General features: G+C 43.3%; 1 long non-coding RNA gene across 24 annotated transcripts; it reads left to right on the top strand.

The window, feature by feature from the left end:
- The first annotated feature begins 11959 nt into the window (after window positions 1-11959).
- Window positions 11960-18704, top strand: LOC123157881 (uncharacterized). 24 transcript variants are annotated; one of them, XR_006479152.1, is made up of 13 exons: window positions 11969-12359; window positions 12557-12609; window positions 12708-13042; window positions 13146-13214; window positions 13677-13736; window positions 14212-14279; window positions 14653-14684; window positions 14802-14851; window positions 15091-15192; window positions 15292-15566; window positions 15663-15855; window positions 17633-17710; window positions 18217-18704. It is a non-coding gene; the product is annotated as an uncharacterized lncRNA (long non-coding RNA). The 24 variants fall into 24 exon arrangements; XR_006479143.1 differs by having other exon boundaries at window positions 15091-15566; XR_006479153.1 differs by lacking the exon at window positions 14653-14684 and having other exon boundaries at window positions 11970-12359.
- Window positions 18705-19316: the final 612 nt, after the last annotated feature.

A 19316-nucleotide genomic window follows, 5' to 3' on the forward strand; every position in this document is an offset into this window, starting at 1 on the left:
TCCACGTGTAAAATTATCATTGGCCGATGGTACCACGTGTCAGCTCCACGTTGCCACAGATGTCACTAATCCAATGGGCGAGATGCACCTATGATATGTTGACACGTGGACCGGCCCAAATGTGGCCCATAAGATTAAATGGGCCGACCTAGCTAAAGGCCCACAAGATTTTGCAGACCATAATGGGCTGGCCCAGCTAAAAGCACACAATATTCTACATCCCACAATGGGCCGGCCCAGCTAAAGGCCCACAAGATTTCGAAGACACTAGTGGGCCGGCCCGTTAACAAGCTGCCATGTTTGGGCCAAATGTCGGCCCATATTTAATCCGGTCCATTAACAGCCTGCCATATTTTGGGCCGAATAAGGGCCCATATGAGATCTGGCCCGTTAATAGCCTACCACATTCTGGGCCATATTACGGCCCATATCAGATCTGACCCTTTAAGAGCCTTTCATTCTTTGGGCTAAATTATGGCCCATATCAGATGCGGCCCATCAACTGGACACTATGCTTTTGGGCTCACTTGAGGCCTAGCTAGGATTTCCGTTTGCTAAAGGCCCATTTAATAGTACGACCTGATATTAATTTCAGCTTGTTTAAGGCCCATTTAACATTTCGGCCTGTTAACAACCCGTCATATAGTTGGGCCTAATTATGGTCCGCTTTGCATCCGACATGCTCACAGCCGATAAGCTAATTGGGCCAAATAAGAACCGAAATTTTTTTGGCCTGTTAATGGCTCGTGATGTGATTGGCACAATCATGGGCCGATGTCTATTCCGGCATGTTGTTGTCCCGTGAGCTGCTCGGCACGTTTCAGGCCCAACCTACTTTCAGCCTACTAAAAGCCCATTGAATTTTCTTGCCAAAATAGGGCCGACGGTTTACTTGGCCTATTAAAAAGCCAGAAACTACTAGTGGGACAGTTTACATTTAGGCCTGTTAACGGACCAAGATGATTGGGCCCATGATGCGGCCCATATATAGTGATTTTCATGCCAACCTGATTAGGTACCATAATTTTACAGTTTGGCCGGTTTAAATTTCATGGAGCGAAGACAGGATATATATATACAGTAAAGTAACTGCAGCATCGTGAATAAGAAAAAAACCTAGACTATACAATAAAGAAATTATGGCATATTACATCCACTGAGCATCAAAGTTCGCCACTATGATAATAAAGCACAAGCAGACAACATATTACATACACTAGGCATCAAAGATCACCACCAGTGCAAATAAACACGCGACAAAATAATATACAAAACCGACAAGACTTCAATAGAGTTCAAGAAAGGTTAGCCCGGCTTGGGAGCTGCAGCGCAAGCATGAGCAAGTTGATGAGACTGTGCTTGTTTGACGCTTATATCCTCCTCACTCTAAAAGTGAAACAAGCAGACAGATGACAGGTCTTGTACATATAAGTATCAATGCTGACAATTCATCACATTTCTTATTGGCAAATAAAGAAACACAGTTTAAAATAGCATTAACACAGTACAATGTTGTTTATGTTAAGGCATGGCTGGAAATGACATTGTGAAGGAGTTGGAAGCTTCATGACACCAATAGATTACAGATCAAGAACTCATAGGTATCAATGGTTAGTGTGTTGTCAATTTAACCCATTTCAGATTGGAAAATAAAGAGATGGTTTAAATAATAGTAGAATAATATGACATTGTTCATAGTTAAGACATTGCAGAATATGACATTGTGCTGTAGTGGGTAGTTTCACCACATCAATGGATTACGGATCAAGAACAGAAGCATACATGTAGTGCAAAAGAAGATCACTTGCTGTGTATAGTTTAATTTACATGGTATGAAGAAGGAACTTTGTTGTACAACTGAAAACTTAAATTGAGAAGGAGAAACTTTTGTTTACGAACTTCAGAATAAACTTTAAACATGCAATTTGTTGCAAACACCAATAATAAATAGCTATTGCAGTCATGCCTAACCAAATATACACAACAATTTTTGAAGGCTTGAGAAGGACAAACTTACATTAGTGGTGAAGACCGGCTCTATAAAGACTTGTCCATGTTGATGGGGGGAGGCAATTCAAGAAGTTTACCACAAAATCTTCTTCATAAGCATTGCCTTTATTCTAAATTTTGTTAAGAGTAAATATAGACGTGATAATATAAGAAAAAATGGATAATATTTAAGATAAGATAAAGAGTAATGCTACATAACCAAGTAGTTATAAATATAAGTACAATGATATAGGAAAAGGGTACAACCAAGAGCAATGCAAGCTAAACTTCTTCAACGCCATTGGTTTTATCCAACCTTATGGTAAGAGTAAATATGGATCTGATGTGTAGAAAATGGAGGGAAAAGGAAAATAATCTGTAGAGTGATGGTACATGAACAACTAGTTGTCAATATAAGTACACTGATAATGGTCAGCAGGTACTTACAAGAACAATGTAGAGCTAAACTTTTTCCTCGACATTAGGTATATTCTACATTGGTGTAACCATTGATATAGATCTGGTAATTTGGAGCGAACAATTGATAAGCAAGCTATCATGCATACTGCTGTCACATAATGAACCAGGTATGAATGCAAGTATAGTGATACAAGACAATAGGTACTAACAAGTGCAAAGCAGCGGGCAGCATATTTGCGATATCCTACCATCCTTTTCAAACCGGAATTCTTCTTCGAGCAGATTTCCTACAAAAGAGATCCATAAGGCACATGCAGAAAAGTAGAAATTCAAATTTTCATGTGATATCATAGACAGTACCTCATCCTGGGAATGAGACCAGTGCATAACAATGTTTTTCCATTCAATGTCTTCTAAATTTAGCACAGGAGACTTCATTGGAAATTCGTTTATTGACTTGCCATCAATGTGTGTTTTCCTCAGGTAACACCGATACTGCTGCAATGCTTCCTTGAAAAGTGCAAGCAAGCTTTGCTTGTCATGACTATCCAGATTGACCCTCGCCTACTTAAAACAATGTAATGTAAATCATTGATGTGTTCAATTAGCAGAAAACAGGAAAATAATCACCATGAATAATAGCACTTACACGTAAGTGGGACAGGAAGATGTGAAATGGTGTTTTTCTTCACTATAATTTTCCCATGATGGGAATATATGCACGTAGTTCCTAAGAACAATGAAAGCATTGTCTTTTAAACTGGGAATAACTGGAATGGGGTTCCAATCTGCAGTTATTGGTCGTCTCTGCAGTTGGGATAGGTCTTTGGCCGGTGGACTTGCTATACTTTTTGCTGGAGTGGGATTTTTTTGTGGTATGGCTGGTGCTATGGCAGCTGAAATTAGCATACCTTTTGCTGGAGTGTAGGTCCTGTGTGGTGGAGCTAGTGGTGTGGCCAGTGAAGTATTGGTACAGTCTACTGGAGTCGGTCCTACGTTTTGTGTCACTGGTTGTAGAGCCAATATAAGTGGGGTGCTATCTGATTTCTCTGGCACCACCATGTTTTCAGGGACTTTGCTGGTGCTCCTTCAGGTTTGGCAATCACCCTCTTCCTTTTTGATGTCTGATGCACAAGAACAACATTGGAAAACATGGTATGATGACAGATGGAATATGTATTGATAATGGATGGGCATGGCATCTTGACATATGTGATGAGTAAACTAAGCAAATGGTGGTGCAACAAAGTTGAAGAAATGCAGGACACCTTATGAAAGATACGCGCAATCAACAAAACCTTGCCAAATTAGAACAGGCACCTTGATGGGTGAACAGGACATGCCATCTGCCTTCGACTCCTCGAGGTCAGAATAGTCATTAGGATCATATTGTGAACAAGAATCTGCATGTGGGGAACATATGAGTTTCGTTGCATCCAGAATGGAACTCAATGCCTTGGTCAATTTTGTTAGTCATTGCAGTGTTTCACAATATTCTTCCGATGCACGCATTATCATATTCATTGTGATTACATACAATATCTGAGAAGCATGAAAACATAAATAGTAGTGAGATTATCTTTGTAATGCATAGGATATTCTAATATAATAGGGGCTCCATGTAAAGCCTTGTGTGCTATCACTGGATTCTGATGAGAGAGCCCATGTGTGCTGTAATATGGTGCGTGCATTAATGTAATCTGGCATAAGTAAACAAAACAATATGCTCCATGTTGGGAGCTCTAGAAATAAGGATAGTTGGCAGATGATAGGTTCATAATATACTGTATAAAAAGTTTATTGACAAACCATGATAACAAGAGCACACAACAACTAGGAAGAACGTAGTGTACATAAAAGGGGTACACCGTAACTAGCATATATAAATCGGGAAAGTGGAACTGACTGGAAAATACGGTGTTGTATTGCCGCTACTAATTGAAAGCCTGTCGATCACATACATGTCAGCTCTATCAGGTATTGACTGCAAATGTCCCTACCCCCCTTCTTGACAAGGAACATATTGTACGTACTAAATACAAAATAACAAAATAGGAGCATGTTAAAGAACAGAAGAGGAAGCATATTCTTGAGATTCCGCTTCTTTCCATACAATGTTGGTTGCCCACTCATGATGAATCACGACGCCCAAAGAAATGCAATTCCATGTTGTCTCTCTATATGTGGCCACATGCATTTGGAAAATCAAGTGGGGGCATTAGCTGACCAATTAAGTGTGTGTCTGTTAACTAATATCAGTATCATATCACAATTCGTATTTGAAGAAGTAAGCGGTGGACTTATGATTGGTGTGTTGTTTAGCTTCAAGAGTGGACTGCTGCTAGTGTGACACAAAGCAGCTACACATATCATAGTGTAGATATAACAGGAAAACTGTAAGCATCACAAGTAAAATCAGGAAAGTGGAACTTGCTAGAAAATATGGGCTACTATTGCCAGTATGGCCAGAAAGACTTCAGATACCAGCTCTCTTCAACTGAAGTTGCGGTACTTTTAATATCATTGTAACTCTTAAAGGTGCCCGCATTTCCTTGCTAATCTTATAGGATTCAAGTGGGCAGGTTACTACAATTCCTATTCCTATGTTTACGAAATCCAACAAATCAAAGAGGCCCGAAGATTTGAAAGTATCCATCACAACCGACCAAATAGACCTATACACTGCAAATGTCTGTGCTCCTCTTCACTACAAGGAACATACTGTACCACTATTATACTTCCTCCATTCCAAAATATAAGTCTTTGTAGAGATTTCCACTATGGATCACAAACAGATGTATACAGATACATTTTAGAGTGTAGATTCACTCATTTTGCTCCATATGTAGTCCATGGTGGAATCTATACAAAGTTTTTTCGCGAATACGCAAGTTGCATGTCATTCCATTGATAGGTAGAAATCAAGAGTATATGGGTTACAGGGTAGCACCTTACAACATACAGAAAGCTGGCGAGGTAAGGTGGCACATGAGTAGAACAGAGTGGGGATGTTCAGCCCCAATCTAGCTAGGGATCAAGGAGGCATAAAGTTCATGATTTCCTTGGCTCCGGCGGTGGCCCATGCCCGAGCATCGTCCTTGATGACTTGTAGGAGGCGCGTGGTGGAGGGGTGCGTGTTGTCAAAGATGCATGCATTATGATGGAGCCAGATGGACCATGCCATGAGAAGGGTTAGGGAGGCGAGACCTTTAGGCATGGCAGTTGGCACACGACTGGTGGCGGCAGCCCACAAGTCTAGGAAGCAGTCCTCGTTGCGCGGTGGAGGGATTTGCACACGACACCAGGCGAAGATCTGGTGCCAAATGATCCGAGAAAATGGTCAATGGAGGATAAGGTGGTCCAGGGTTTCCAACACTTGGTAGCGGATGATGCAGTGCTCATCATGCAGTAGGCCATGCCGCGCGAGACGGGCCACAGACCAGCAGCTATCCAGGCCAGCGAGCCATGCAAAGAAATAGATCCATAGGGGCACCCACGTGCGCCATATGAGCTTCGAGTGGGGTGCGATAGTGGAGCCAGCAAACATGGCCTATTAACAAGAGCTCGCAGTGTAGATGCCCAGGTTAGTCCACCTCCAATGGAGCATGTCGGGGTCAGGAGATAGAGTGACTTGCTGCAGGTCGCACCAAAGTTCCACGTATTGCACAATCGCAGCTGGACCCAAGGCGCCCTGGATATCTCCAACCCAAGCCTTATTGTGGAGGCCTTGGGAAACAGTGGTCATCTGTCTTCGGTGCTTGGAGGCCAAGGCAAGCACGACAGGCATGATCTCGCTGATCGAGTGGCCCTAGATCCAATAGTCGTTCCAGAACAAGCAAGAGGTCCCATCTCTAAGAATCCAGAATGTGGAAGCATCGAAGATGGCCTGAACCTCGGCATGGAAGGTCAGGTGAAGGTGCCGCCAGGGGCGTGAGCTATCGGTGGCTTTGAGCCACAACCATCTGGTGCAAGGGGCCACTCCGGTATGCTGCAGGTCCCAAATACCTAGCCTGCCAAGCTCAAGGGGGTGGTAAACCTTTTCCCAGCTAACTAGGCAGCCACCACCCGAGGCGTCGCCCTTGCCATTCCACAGGAAGTCACGCATAACTCTATTGATCTTCTTGACAATAGTGGGCCAGAGCGCTATGGCCATGAGCAACTGGTTAGGCATGGCTGTGAGCACATGGCGAACCAAAGCCAACCTCTCCCCTCGCGAGAGAGGGAGGCCCTCCAAGTTGGCAGCTTGCGCGCCATGTGCTCCACCAATGGCATAAGCGTAAGTACGGAAACTTTCCAGTCCAAGAGCGGGATGCCAAGGTACATGGTAGGGAAGTATGCAATCGGGCATGACAGCGTGCCCTCGATCAGCGAGGTCTGCTCTGTCGTGCAATGAATCTGGGTGGCGGAGCATTTCCAAAAGTTGGTGTGCAGCCCAGTCGCAGCCCCGAAGACCCAAAGCAGCTCGCGGATAACCTCAAGCTCATGAGGATCCGGATGGCAGAAGATAACCACATCATCGATGTACAGGAAGATGCCTTAAGCCATCCGACGCTCGGTGAGGCGGTGTAACACTCCAGTCCTGATGGCACGTTGGAGGAGGGAATTGAGTGCGTCGATAACCAGGGTGATGAGCATGGGAGAGACTAGGTTGCCTGCCGGATGCCTTTCTCGTGGCAGATGGGGGGGCCTGCATTGCCATTGATGAGAATACGCGTCTTCGCCGTGGAAAGAAGGATAGAGATCCACTCGCCCCACCTCAGGCCAAAGCCAAGGTGACAAAGGAGCTGCAGGAGGAATGGCCATGAGACGAAGTCGAAGGTGTGCGTGATGTCCAGCTTGAGTAGAATGCGCGGGGCCCTCATGCTATATGCAATTGACGGGCGGTCTGCTGGACAAGAATGAAATTGTCGTGGATGCAACGGCCTCCAATGAACGCACTCTGGTTGGACGACAACATGGCCCGAAGGCGGGGAGCGAGCCTGAGTGACAACACCTTGGCAAAGAGCTTGGCCAGAAGGTGAATAAGGCTGATTAGCCGATAGTCCGTGAGAGTGGCAGCATCGGGCTTCTTCGGGAGGAGGGTGACAAGCACTTCATTGAGTTTTTGGAAACCCATGCCATTCAGGTGGTAAATCTTACCAAAAGCATCGCAAATGTTGTGCTTGGCAATGTCCCAGCAAGCGCGAAGGAACTCCAAGGTGAAGCCATACGGACCTGGCGCCTTGCCAGAAGGCAGCGATTAATGGCCTCCCAAATCTCAGCCTCAGAGAAGGGAAGCACCATCTTCAAAAGATCAAAGAAGCGATCATCAAAAGCCTCGAGGGCCAGGGTGATGTGGCGCTCATCCGTGGATCCCAAGATGCCAGCAAAGTGCTAGAACGAGGCTTCGACCACCCCTGCCTTGTCGGAGACCAGCGTTTCATAGACGCCCAAGTGTAGGATGCGATTCTTCTGCTTGCGCTGGGAGGCATGGATCTTGAGGAAGGTAGAGTTAGTATTGCCTCCCGAAGCCAGGAGAGGCGCACGCGCTGGCGTGCGATCGATCTTTCAAGAGAAGCGAGGCTAAGGTATTTGAGCTTTAGGTTTATGTGTAGCTAGGCTTCCATAGGGGTGAGGGGGCACGAGTCTTGTGCCGCATCGAGGCGAGCAATCCGCTCCCACGGAACTAGCAACTGAAGGGAGACATGGCCAATGCAGTGTGCGCTCCAACTCTGGAGCCGCCGGGCCATGAGCTTGAGGTGCTGGTATGTTCGCTGGAAGGGATCTGGGTCCGGTGGCTCACAATTCCAGGCGGCGGTGACAACATCATGGAAGCACTCGAGCTTGATGCAAAACCGCTCGAAGTGGAAATGTTTGGGGCTATCTGGACGCTTCAAGCAATCCAGATGGAGAGGGGCGTGGTTGGAAGCGAGCGAGGCAAGCCACCGGAGAAGGCAGTCCTCCCAGCTAGGTGTGTGGAGCACTCTGTCATTACGCATGAGGGTGGGGTTCTCTTGCCTGTTGGACCAAGTGTACCTATGACCGTGGAGGTACATGTCTCACAACTCCATGTCAACAACAAAACGGCGGAATCGACTCATAGACCGGTCATGTAAACGCCCATTTGTGGCACCCCGGCTCAGAGCGACCGATTTACCTTGCATTGCCAACCCAGAGATCATGTCTTCTGGCAACACACAACATCTTGGTACAGAAATCACTGCTTTGTTGAAACTAGTGGAAGCATAATGTTGCATTACATCAAGTAGCGAGGCCAAGCGGCACGCTCAGTGCGGCTGAACAATATGTACATTATTTAGTGAACATAAAGGGGCCTCGAGCACGACATCTACACGGCAGCGGAACAACGATGTAGCGGGACTCAATTGCACAGGGACACCGATGTGGGCACGGTCTAGACACGGCAGCACTCCGATCCAGTTAGACTTTCTTGAAATCTAGCATAACACGCTAGGTCAGTACATTAAATGCACTTGTAAGCTCACAACAGACAGAACCATAATGACAAACAACATCATGACATTTAAATAAGTTAAATGCAAATATCAACATGCTACTCATGTAGTGACCAAACTTGTGCATTGAGTCACTCGGACCCTCTTACCAATAGGTTGCCTCGCAACCGAACAGTGATCATGATGGATCATGAACAGAACCATACTTGGCTCAACAGGTTACCTCGTAACCAAACAGTGATCACTCCCGGATCACAATTAATACCACAACAGTCATTCTCACTGACATCATCATAACTCAACAAGTGCAATGCAAATAACTTAGTGTGCAAGATTATTTATGAAAGTTGATCCATGGTGTGACTTACTTACAAACTGGGCCCTTATCCGCGGGCGCGGCTATCGATAGATTAATACACTCTGCAGAGGTAGCACACTTTACCCACACCACGGAACCCATGGCCTCGCACTCCCATTCGGGTGGACCAACTGCATTCCAACAGAACCCTCTCATTGCCATGACACTCTTACGGCCACTCCGACCAACTCACATCTGGGACTAGTCCTGGGTGACCGAGCCTACCAAAGGCAAAAGTACCACTGTCGTGGCAAATAAACTGTCCCAAATGGGGACACGGTACCATAACAACAATAGGTCCACAAGGTTATGTCTGCTTACCGGGCCAGGGTAACGCATGCCCGTAATCTTCCCAAGTTGGAGGCATCGACAAGAGGCATGACAACGAAATGACTCCGACCTCCCCATACAAAGGCAAATGTGGTTGCACTTGGCAGCTCAATTCAGTGGCACCATGACCCGACCGAATTTAAGTTCAAGTTCAATTATTATCAGGTTTAACTTGAAAATAAAATGCTCGAGTAACAATATGCCATGATCATGCAACCATGTATCATACATCATATATCACTTAACAAGAACATATCAACCTTATTCAAAGTTCTACTTGCACAAACTCAACTTGCAACATTTCTAGTCTTTTCTTACTAGTTATATCTACTCATCACTTTAGTTGGTATTTATCAAATAAAACTCATTTTTCATATAATAAAAGTAATACTCGTGATCATATTATCATAGTCATGGCAAAATTTATTTAGATCAACTACTCAAGCTATATCTCACTAGTTCAAGCATTCATTTCTGTTAACTAAGCATTTTGATCATGACTAACTAACTAACACAAGCATTTATTTATTTTTAATACTATATGCAATGAATATCATATAAATTCAGAGTAGAAAATCATGGATATTGCAAAGACACCATGACAATGTTGTTATGGCTTGCCTTAGTGAAGAGGAGCTGCACACTCCTCCTAGATGCCTTCAAGACAAGCTTCACCTTCTGAAAATAAATAAAATGACAAAAAGAAAATATCAAGAATACTTCTAAAAATTACCAAAAATTCTAGGCAGCAGGAAAAATCCCATCTTGGGTGTGCTGCTAGGATTTTCCAGTAAGAACAGAATGCAAAAGAATCAACTCATTTGGACTTGTAGAATAAAAGTTACAACTAGTCAAAGTTCTGGTCAAATTTGAACTAAATTTGAATTAAAAAGAAAAACCAGGGGGTGCATCGAAGGCGTAAGACGCCAGGGCGCCACCGCTCATACCGCTTCGGGCGTGGCCTGAGAGACTGACAGCGGGCCCTAGCTGCCAGGTCAGAGGGGGAGAGAGAGAGAAACAGAGGCGGGCGGCGCGGCAACGATGCTTTCTCCAGCGAGGATTGCCCGTCGACGAGATATAAAGGGATATGATTGAAGAGGAGATCGAGGCGCACCTGCCCGTACCCATAGCATGACTAGGGGCTGGCCGGACGAGGTCAGAACGGAGCTCTCCAGCGGCAGCAGTGGGCGGATCTCGTCAGAGATGGTGGCTCCAGCGCCGCAGGGCCAGTCTAGCAGCTCCAACAGCACCAGCACGCACCAGTGGATCACCACGAACACGCGGGAGGTGTCCGTTGAGCTTGAGCGGCTATGGAGTGGGAGGGGGCAGAGGACGGGGGCGAGCGAGCTCGAGGCAAGGACGACAGCCAGAGGCCTGCTCGACCAGGCTGCGGCGTTCTACGGGTGTGTGGAGGTGTGATGAGTGTGTGTGAGGAGAGGAACGAGCTAGGGGGAGCTCTATTTATAGCCGAGACCGAGGCGGGGACCGAGAGCTCGCGGAGTTCTCTGGAGCCTCGCCCGACGACAAATGGCATCAGTGAGAGAGGGGTAAGACGCCGGAGGTCACATGGGAGTTGTAGGCGATCTGCGACAAGCACAGAAGCGTGGTACGCGACAAGCACAGGGGCACGGGCGCATTATTACGTTGGCCAAGCTGTGCCCGTGCTCGCTGCAGTGAGCTCCGGCGTAGGCGAGCGCCAGGTGCAGTTAAGGGGGCACAAATGAAGATCCTAGCACGGTTTGGCAAGGTGTTGCAGCGTGGGCAGCGAGCACACGCAAAATAGAGGCGTTGGCGCAACGCAGAGCACGTCGGACGCATGCCAACCCTCTTGAACAAACGTGGTCACCATGTAAACTATGGCATCAGGCTGAGCTAAGCCAAAACAGCATGTCTGGCAGCTAGTCCTCACTGGTTTTAGTTTTTTTGCACGTTTGGCTGGATCACAGGTGCACTGTGGGATTGGCTATCTTCCTGGCAAGTTTCTGGACAGAAACTTGTGGGCTTAACTGAGAAAAATCTATTGGGAGTTAAGGGCTGTGCTTTGGGGTTTAGTGATCTCTTAGGAAGGTAATCAAGGTTAGAAAAGTTCAGCCCCAAAAGATCAAGGAAAAATATACTTGTTGTGCAAAGTGATCATTCTATCAAGAACAGAAATGATTTTCGGTTGAAAAAATTTAAACCAATAAAGATGCTAGCCAACTTGCCTCCACGGTGATCTCTCGATTTGCTACCTTTCTGGCCGTTCGATCGTCCTCATTTTGAGTCTGAGCCGTCAGATTGTGACCTCCCGGTAAATCTTGTTTTCACTTTATGGTTGTTTTTCCTGCCCAATGAAGGATGGGGTCGTCTCGCCCTTGTATTGGCTGGGTCAGGCGCACTCGTGGGCAAGAGGGATTCGCCAACAGCTCCGCGCGCGCTGCACCGCGTCTCATCTCAAGTCGGGCAGGTCCCCAGCCCCCACCACACAAACCCTATCTTACAAATCCCCGCAGCGCCGCCCTCCTCACTCCTCCATCTTTCCTCGTCAGCCACCGCTGCACCATTCCACTTCGCTCCTCTCTGTCCGATGGTCGTGCTACTAGGAGGAAGCCGCCGCAGAAGAGGACAGGGGACGCCCGTTGGCGAGCTTCCGGGCAGGAAGCCGACGGGGAGCACGCCATCAACGAGCCCTCGGGGAGAAGCTATTGGCCGATCCTGAGTCGTCCACCAAAGACCGCCGGTTGCGCCGTCATGAGAGGAGCAGCATGGGAGGAGATGAGGATATGTCGTCGGCGTCGGAATCCCTCTTCCCTGGCTGCATCTTCCCCGTGAGCTCCTACTTCCATTCCTCTCTTTGCCTCTCCTCCTTTGCTCCCTCTCCCTCATGTGCTCCTCCTGTGTGATGTTGATTTGGTTGTGTGATTGACTGATTGTTCATTTATTTATTTTTAATTTCTCAAATTTTGGTATGTGCATTTGGCCTTATGAATTTAGACATTTTGGTTCTTCATTTGGTTTGCTACAGGAATAAATGTTCTAGGGTTGGAGAAGAGGGGGTTGAGCAGCAACTGAGCTTAGGTGAGTGCTCAGGTTGATCACCTTCACCAAGAAAAGTGTGATGCCAGTTATGCACAAGAATATCTTATCTGCACCATGACAATAAGGTCTTGCTGCAGTCACGTAGATCTTGGGAGTATGGTGCTTCGATTTGGTTCCTGTGGTGGTATCTTCCCTCCCTTCTCCGTCCTTCTATTTCTTACTTATGCTTCGATGCTTTGATATGTTGTATTGGCTTAAATTATGTACTTGGTTGAGTCCTGCTTGCTTATTGAGATGAATCATTTACAAAGTTATAGTGTTATTTTTAGAATTTGTAATGACACTGTTACCTTCAGAATTTGAGATGAACCATTTCTAGAGCGTATATGGAGAGCCTAGAAGCAGCAGGGGTCGGTGGAGCAGCAGATGCGGTCGATGGAGTAGCAGGAGCAAGGAGCTCGAGATGGTTCAGGTTTGCCTCCACCTCCTCTCTTATTCGTTGGTATACAATTAGGTTGTTATATACAAGTTGTTCATTTTATACAACTAAGTTTTTGCGGCATTTTCTATTGTAGGAAGAGTGTCTACAGAGATTATAGAACTGGAGAGAGGTGCCTTATGATAGTATAGCTAAAGAATAACAGGTATGGGTAGATGGCACTGCCACCTATGTGTTTCATTTTTATTTGTTGCGATATTTCACACACCCCATATTGGCACCCCCTCTCTATTTTCCCATGCTTATAGACTTGGAGAAACACATGCTGCTTGTCTCTATTTATCTTGGTCTTCACATTATAAATTAAAATGTAGTTGGAAAGAATTGTGGGTCATTTTGGCATGGAGCTCGAGAATGATAATACCACCTCAAGTGGGGATAAAGCAGAACAAGAAATAGATGAGATGTAGTTACTGAAACTAGAAAAAAAATACTCTTCTTCTGATTATGCATATGTAAAGTCATGATTACGTGTGGACCAGATGTGTGCTCTTTTCCATTGCATACCAGATTGTCGGCTAAAAGAGTTTTTTGTCTTCCAGCAATGAGCTTTCATTTTCATTGTGGAGGTTTGTTCGGTTCATCTCCTCTCATCATTTTTTTTCAGTTTATCTCTTCAGAAGTTTGGGTGCCTCTGTTTTGCTACTTTTTAGTTCTCATCATTAAGGTTTGTATCTTTCCTCCCCTCTTGGATTGTTGCATCCTTATTGTGTCTCATCGTTAAGGTGGCACATATAAGTATTAATTTGTTGAGTTCTGCTAAAGTACCGCTGAAAATTCAAATTCTATATACTTTACTTTTGGCTATACACGAGAAGAATACAGTACACACATTTGAGTAGTGATTAAATGTGAAGACCATTGTGCATGTTTTTCTGAATGTGGATTAATTAAGTTTTATTGCTTTATGGTGAGATGAATATGTTGATTACAATGATATAATATTAAGAGATTTTCAAGTGTAAGCTTGTAGCAAATTATCTTCTAATCCGGACTCCATATCATTATTTATATTGTAACACAAATGTGATCTATTATACTCCCAGCCTCGGTACATGAAGGCATGATATTACCCCTCTCCCCCTGCCCCTTCTATGTATTTTTTGATTTGTTTGTGTGACTGTACTGAATGGTGCTTGCAGGTCCATGGACATTGTCAGAATTTTCACTTTATCGGAGTGTCTTATTTTCAGATCTCATGTTCCTCAAGGTAATGGACAAGATTGTGTTTTTTGTAGTATGGCACCATCACAACAGTTTCTATTGTCATTCATTTGTTATGCACCATATTTATGAAGGAAATAGAGGGTGTTTGTTTGCTATTGTTATAAATCTATTTCTGAATATTATTTGTAGATTTATGTTTGGAAACACCAATCACAGTAATATTTTTGTGTCAGTAGATAGATTTGTATATTTCGTATACTAATACCGAAATTGAAAAATTGTAAGAAATATGGTTGGAGATGTCATGTAAACTGGTAGTTTTCTTAAGAAGATCATTGTCATGTAATCTGATATATCATTAGGTTATTTGTAATACTACTGCAATTCTAATATAGTTACAATAATTTAATGTGTAGGTGACGAGGCTTTGGAACCATGGTTTTCTTAGGTAGCTTTATTAGGGCATCGAACTATTTGGTGCTACAATTGTTGTAAATGTCTAACTTTGTAAGATATTGATCATTGGTTCATCATAGTATGCTTTCTTCTGTGCCTTGTTTCACAGGCTTTCTTTCACTGCTGCTCTAAACAGGGAACGTTGATGACAACATACAGGTAACTCTTTCAAAATCATGGATAGTATAAATATACAGTTGTATGATTAAATTTGAGGTTATTTCTTAAACCGGCATATACTTTCCTTGCCTTGAGAGCACAATTTATAATCAAATGGAAACGGCATACCTTTCTTTACTTGGAACATGGCATCTAACAGAGGAACATGAGTACTATATATGTATATCAGTATATCGCGAGCTCTAAAAAGGTTTTCGTCTATTCCTTTTGCACATCAGGCTTTTTCCTGACTGTCGCCAGTACAAAAAGAGCTTGCTGCCATGTATAGGAGAATAGAATACACGTTCTTGAAATGAAGCAACTTATTAAACTAAACCATGGTGATGTACTCCTTTGCCACTAATTTATTGAGATCCTGCTAAAAATAAGGGGAAGACAAACATCATCCCGCCACTTAAGTTATCCCATATTTAAATTAGGCCTCGGCCAATGTTGGAGAAGACAGACTATAGGGACGAGCCGCTAGAGCACGTGTTCATGGTATGTTCGCGCGCAATATGCTGAAGTTCGTTGGAAGGAAGAAGAGCTGGCCGGCGAGGATGAGGACAAGGCGGGATGTGAGGTGCTTGCACGCGCAGCAGCAGGAGGCCGTCCGTGAGGTGCTCCTCTGGATGCTCCCTTCCGGCGTTGGGCCTAGGTGTTCAACGCTGCCCTCACCATCCCCTTCTTCCAATGGCTCATCGGCCCGTTAGAGGTCAGAGATCTAATACTCCACACTGCCTCCCATCAATTTTCAGATATATAAAAGGTTTATCATCACCCCATGGATCATGTGTTGTTGATTAACCAGGTTATTGAGGTGGAAGTCAATGGTGTGAGGCGGAGAAGTGGACTGCTTATAAAGAAACACAAGTATGTATGAATATGATGGATGCTTCCATTGCCAACTGATGAAATGCATGTCTCGTATTTGCGCAACTGCTGCCTGGATTCACCGCTGCCGCCTCCAGTCGCTTCCTCCTGGGCATCCCGTCTCTAGCAAGGTAGTTCTGTTTCGGTCCCGGCTGTTCTACTAGCCTCCGTGCTTGATTGCTACGAGTTCTTGTTGTGTGTGTGCTTGCTGGCTTAGTGATGTGTTTGTCCAGGCACCCATTGTATTTTTTTGCGGGCTTGCTGCTGCGTGCATGATTGTTGTGGCTAGCTTGGTGGTAGCATCATACATACTATTCTGGTTGGTTAGCTTCACGCTCTAAAGCTAGGATTTTAATTCTCTGAGTGTAAGTAATGTATTGTTATACCAGATGAAATATATGCAGGCACTGCTAGCATGATTTTTCTTATAGGCGGAAGTATATTATTTAAATCCATCTATTCAATTCTTAGGACCATTCTTTACTAGAAGTCTAGAACTATGTAATTTGGTAATTGTGTCAAAGCTCGCATGGTTGTGTCGTATTGCATTGCGAATGCTATGTTGTTGGGAAATCAGCGAGCTTGGTTATATTTCTGTGGACGTCATGTTAACTGGTGGCCGTAACGCTCGCTTTCTAGCTACGAGTTCTTGTTGTGTGTTTTCTTAGTGGCTTAGTTATGTGTGTGTGTCCGGGCACCTGTTGTGTTTTTTGCTGGCTTGTTGGTGCGTGCATGATTGTTGTGACTGGGCGCTGGCTGCCTGGCTGTTCGGTGCTGGGCTGCTGATGGCATTGTAAAGTTTTCCATGGAAAGCCTGCATATTTAGCAAGGAAAAGGAGTCTAGAGAGCCTTAGGTTCTTGTTATGTGTTGGTTTTGCAAAATTTCTGCAGCTATATAATTGCTCAATCCAAAAGACAAATTGTACTCAACCTTTAGTATAATGTATTTCTAATTGTTCATAACTACTTAATTTTTTTTGTGATTTTTTTGCAAGATATTGAAATTATTGTATTTCGAAATTGTTATACTGATCCCTCGATGCTTGTTCATGGCTTTTTTCTTATTTTATACTTCTTTGCTTTTTCCTTTCCTACAAGGAGATGTCGAGTCATGTAAATATGTTCAAAGAAGAGAGAATCTGCATTTTATGAATCCTTTCTTCTTTCTTCATTGTTACTTCAAGTTAGTGAATTCATTTAAGTTGTATTGAGAAGCTTCATGTGCATGGTTTCTTCATCTACACATCTTATTCAGTCATGAGGCCAGTAAGATCTTTTGCCTTTTAGAAAAAGGGAGATGCCATTCAGGCCTTACTCTTCCAACTTGATGTTTAACTTGCTACTACTGTTTCTAAGCATTTTCCCAAGCATTTTTTATTTGCTTCAGAGAATGAGCTCACCTTCTTCAGTGGATGTGCCAAGTAAAAAAATTAGAAACTGAGCAATTATTTCAACTCTTAAATTTTGTACAGCAGTCCAAATTATCCAATAAATCATTTGTTAGCAGGGTCAAATTATAGAAGTTGAATCAGTTGTTCCAAATTATCTAGTGAGACTTATTCCATTTGTTTATCCTTTTGTCCTTTTAATCAAGAACAATGTTTAGAGCTTACATGGTTGTCGAAATTTAGTTCTGTAAAAGAGGAATATTGATATCATGCAATGATCAGTGCAGATTAGGATAGTTATAGAGTTCTTCCTCAGTTTTCATTGAGCAAAGATTGAATCGGTATGATTTGTTCTAATACCAAGTAAATCTTGGTCTGCGTTGTGTTAGTTTTCCTACCGATTTTATTGGCTATTTTCGTTTAAATTGGTAGTTGATGTGAAAAAGTGTGTGTTGACATGCATGTAACCAAATCATGTATTAACGTGAGGTACTACATATACTTGCCTATCTCTTTCCAGAAGCACAACCCTCTTGATCCAACTAGGAACATCAAAATCAAATGGGATATCATTGAGTGGACTTCAGATGGCCATGCTGTGAGTACACCATTAGTATCTGAATCTGCTTTGTATAATTAAGACAGCTTTCTACATATCGCTGCTATATTGATACCATGTGATCACTTAACATGAATGTGACTAGCCTATTTGCTTGCCTAACTGTGTGATTGCATGTAGTAATGCATGGCTTCTCTATTTAAATGAAGAGTTGTGTTTATCGTAATAATTATATACCACAGTCTTGTTTCTTTCTATTTATATAATAATGCAGTTCGTATTCTACCATATGTTTTCTTCATTACATGTCTTCTAATTGTTCATCAATTTTTCTCTTTTGACGACAAAATAACTTCGCGTTTCGAAATATTTAGTACGCCATCATGGTCTTTCTTAAGGGTGTTCAGGCATTTTTTCCCTCTATAAATTAGTGGTCTTCTATTCATGTTGCGAACCCCAATATGACATCTCACCATTCCCCATGATCTACATGTTAAGTATGGATTTATTTAATGATAATTTGATATCAACTGCCTTTTCTTCAGGATAATCTGACACCTAATAAGGACCAAGAGAACAACAGAGATGCTAAGAGGCAACCTTTTGGGTTTAAGGATATAAACAACATGGCTTACGAGGATTTGGACTGCTGTTCTTTTAGTTCCACTCTTAAATCTTTTGGTTCTTGAAGGCCTGCACTTTCTTGGTGGAGTGGGAGCAAAATAATTCAGAGGCTTTAAAGCTGCTGCACTTTAGTAGTTAGGATAAATTCTTTGTTTTGGTTTGAAATGCTCCCTGATTCCTCCTATTTGATTGATTCATCTGATGGCCATTTGTCAGGCAAATAAACAGAAGGCATATGTATTGTTTTGAGTGAAGCCATCCATACAAGTCGATATATTAATTATCCCATATGTAGCATTCAAGATATAGAGAAATGTTATTGTTCTTCTGCTAATTGGTTGCTTGACCAAATGTACTATAAATGATGTTATTATTGTACCAGATATAGAGAAATGTTATTGTTCTTCAATTATTGAGATGATAGAAGTACTACTTAGCAGTTTTGTCTTTTACCGAACGAAGCTCTCAAGGAAGAAGGGAAGAAGGGATAAATAAGTGCTGAGGAAAAAGGGCTAAACAAGTCGCCCGATTCATGGGTTGAACTGGCTGCCATACGACTGCTTCAAACACACAGAAACAAAGCTGATAGAAACACTACTCTTTCTAAAATAGCATAATTATACATATGTTCTTAGGCAAGAAGATATGTACTCTTATAGAAGGGTCTAAATTCTTACCCCGCGTACTTGCTCAAATAAAAGATTCTCAATAAATAAATATATTTTCAACGCAGCGTTGTTTTGAATGAGACTCCACGCTACCAAAGTAAATTGTGCATGTACATCTTACTGTAGACAATAAACCTATATGTTTTTTACTAAAGGGGATTAAATTTGTTACGGCATGTGCATGCTCATAGCTAAAACATGTTTTTTACAATGCGCACATGGATTAAAAAAGATACATGTATTTTTAGTGGCATGATTTTGGATGGGACTTTGTGCTACCAAATTAGAATGTGTATATACATCTCATTATAGACAATAAAATCATGCCGCTATTAAATTATAGACATTTAATG

This window comes from Triticum aestivum, chromosome 7B (assembly GCF_018294505.1).
Source record: "Triticum aestivum cultivar Chinese Spring chromosome 7B, IWGSC CS RefSeq v2.1, whole genome shotgun sequence".
Lineage (NCBI taxonomy): Eukaryota > Viridiplantae > Streptophyta > Magnoliopsida > Poales > Poaceae > Triticum > Triticum aestivum.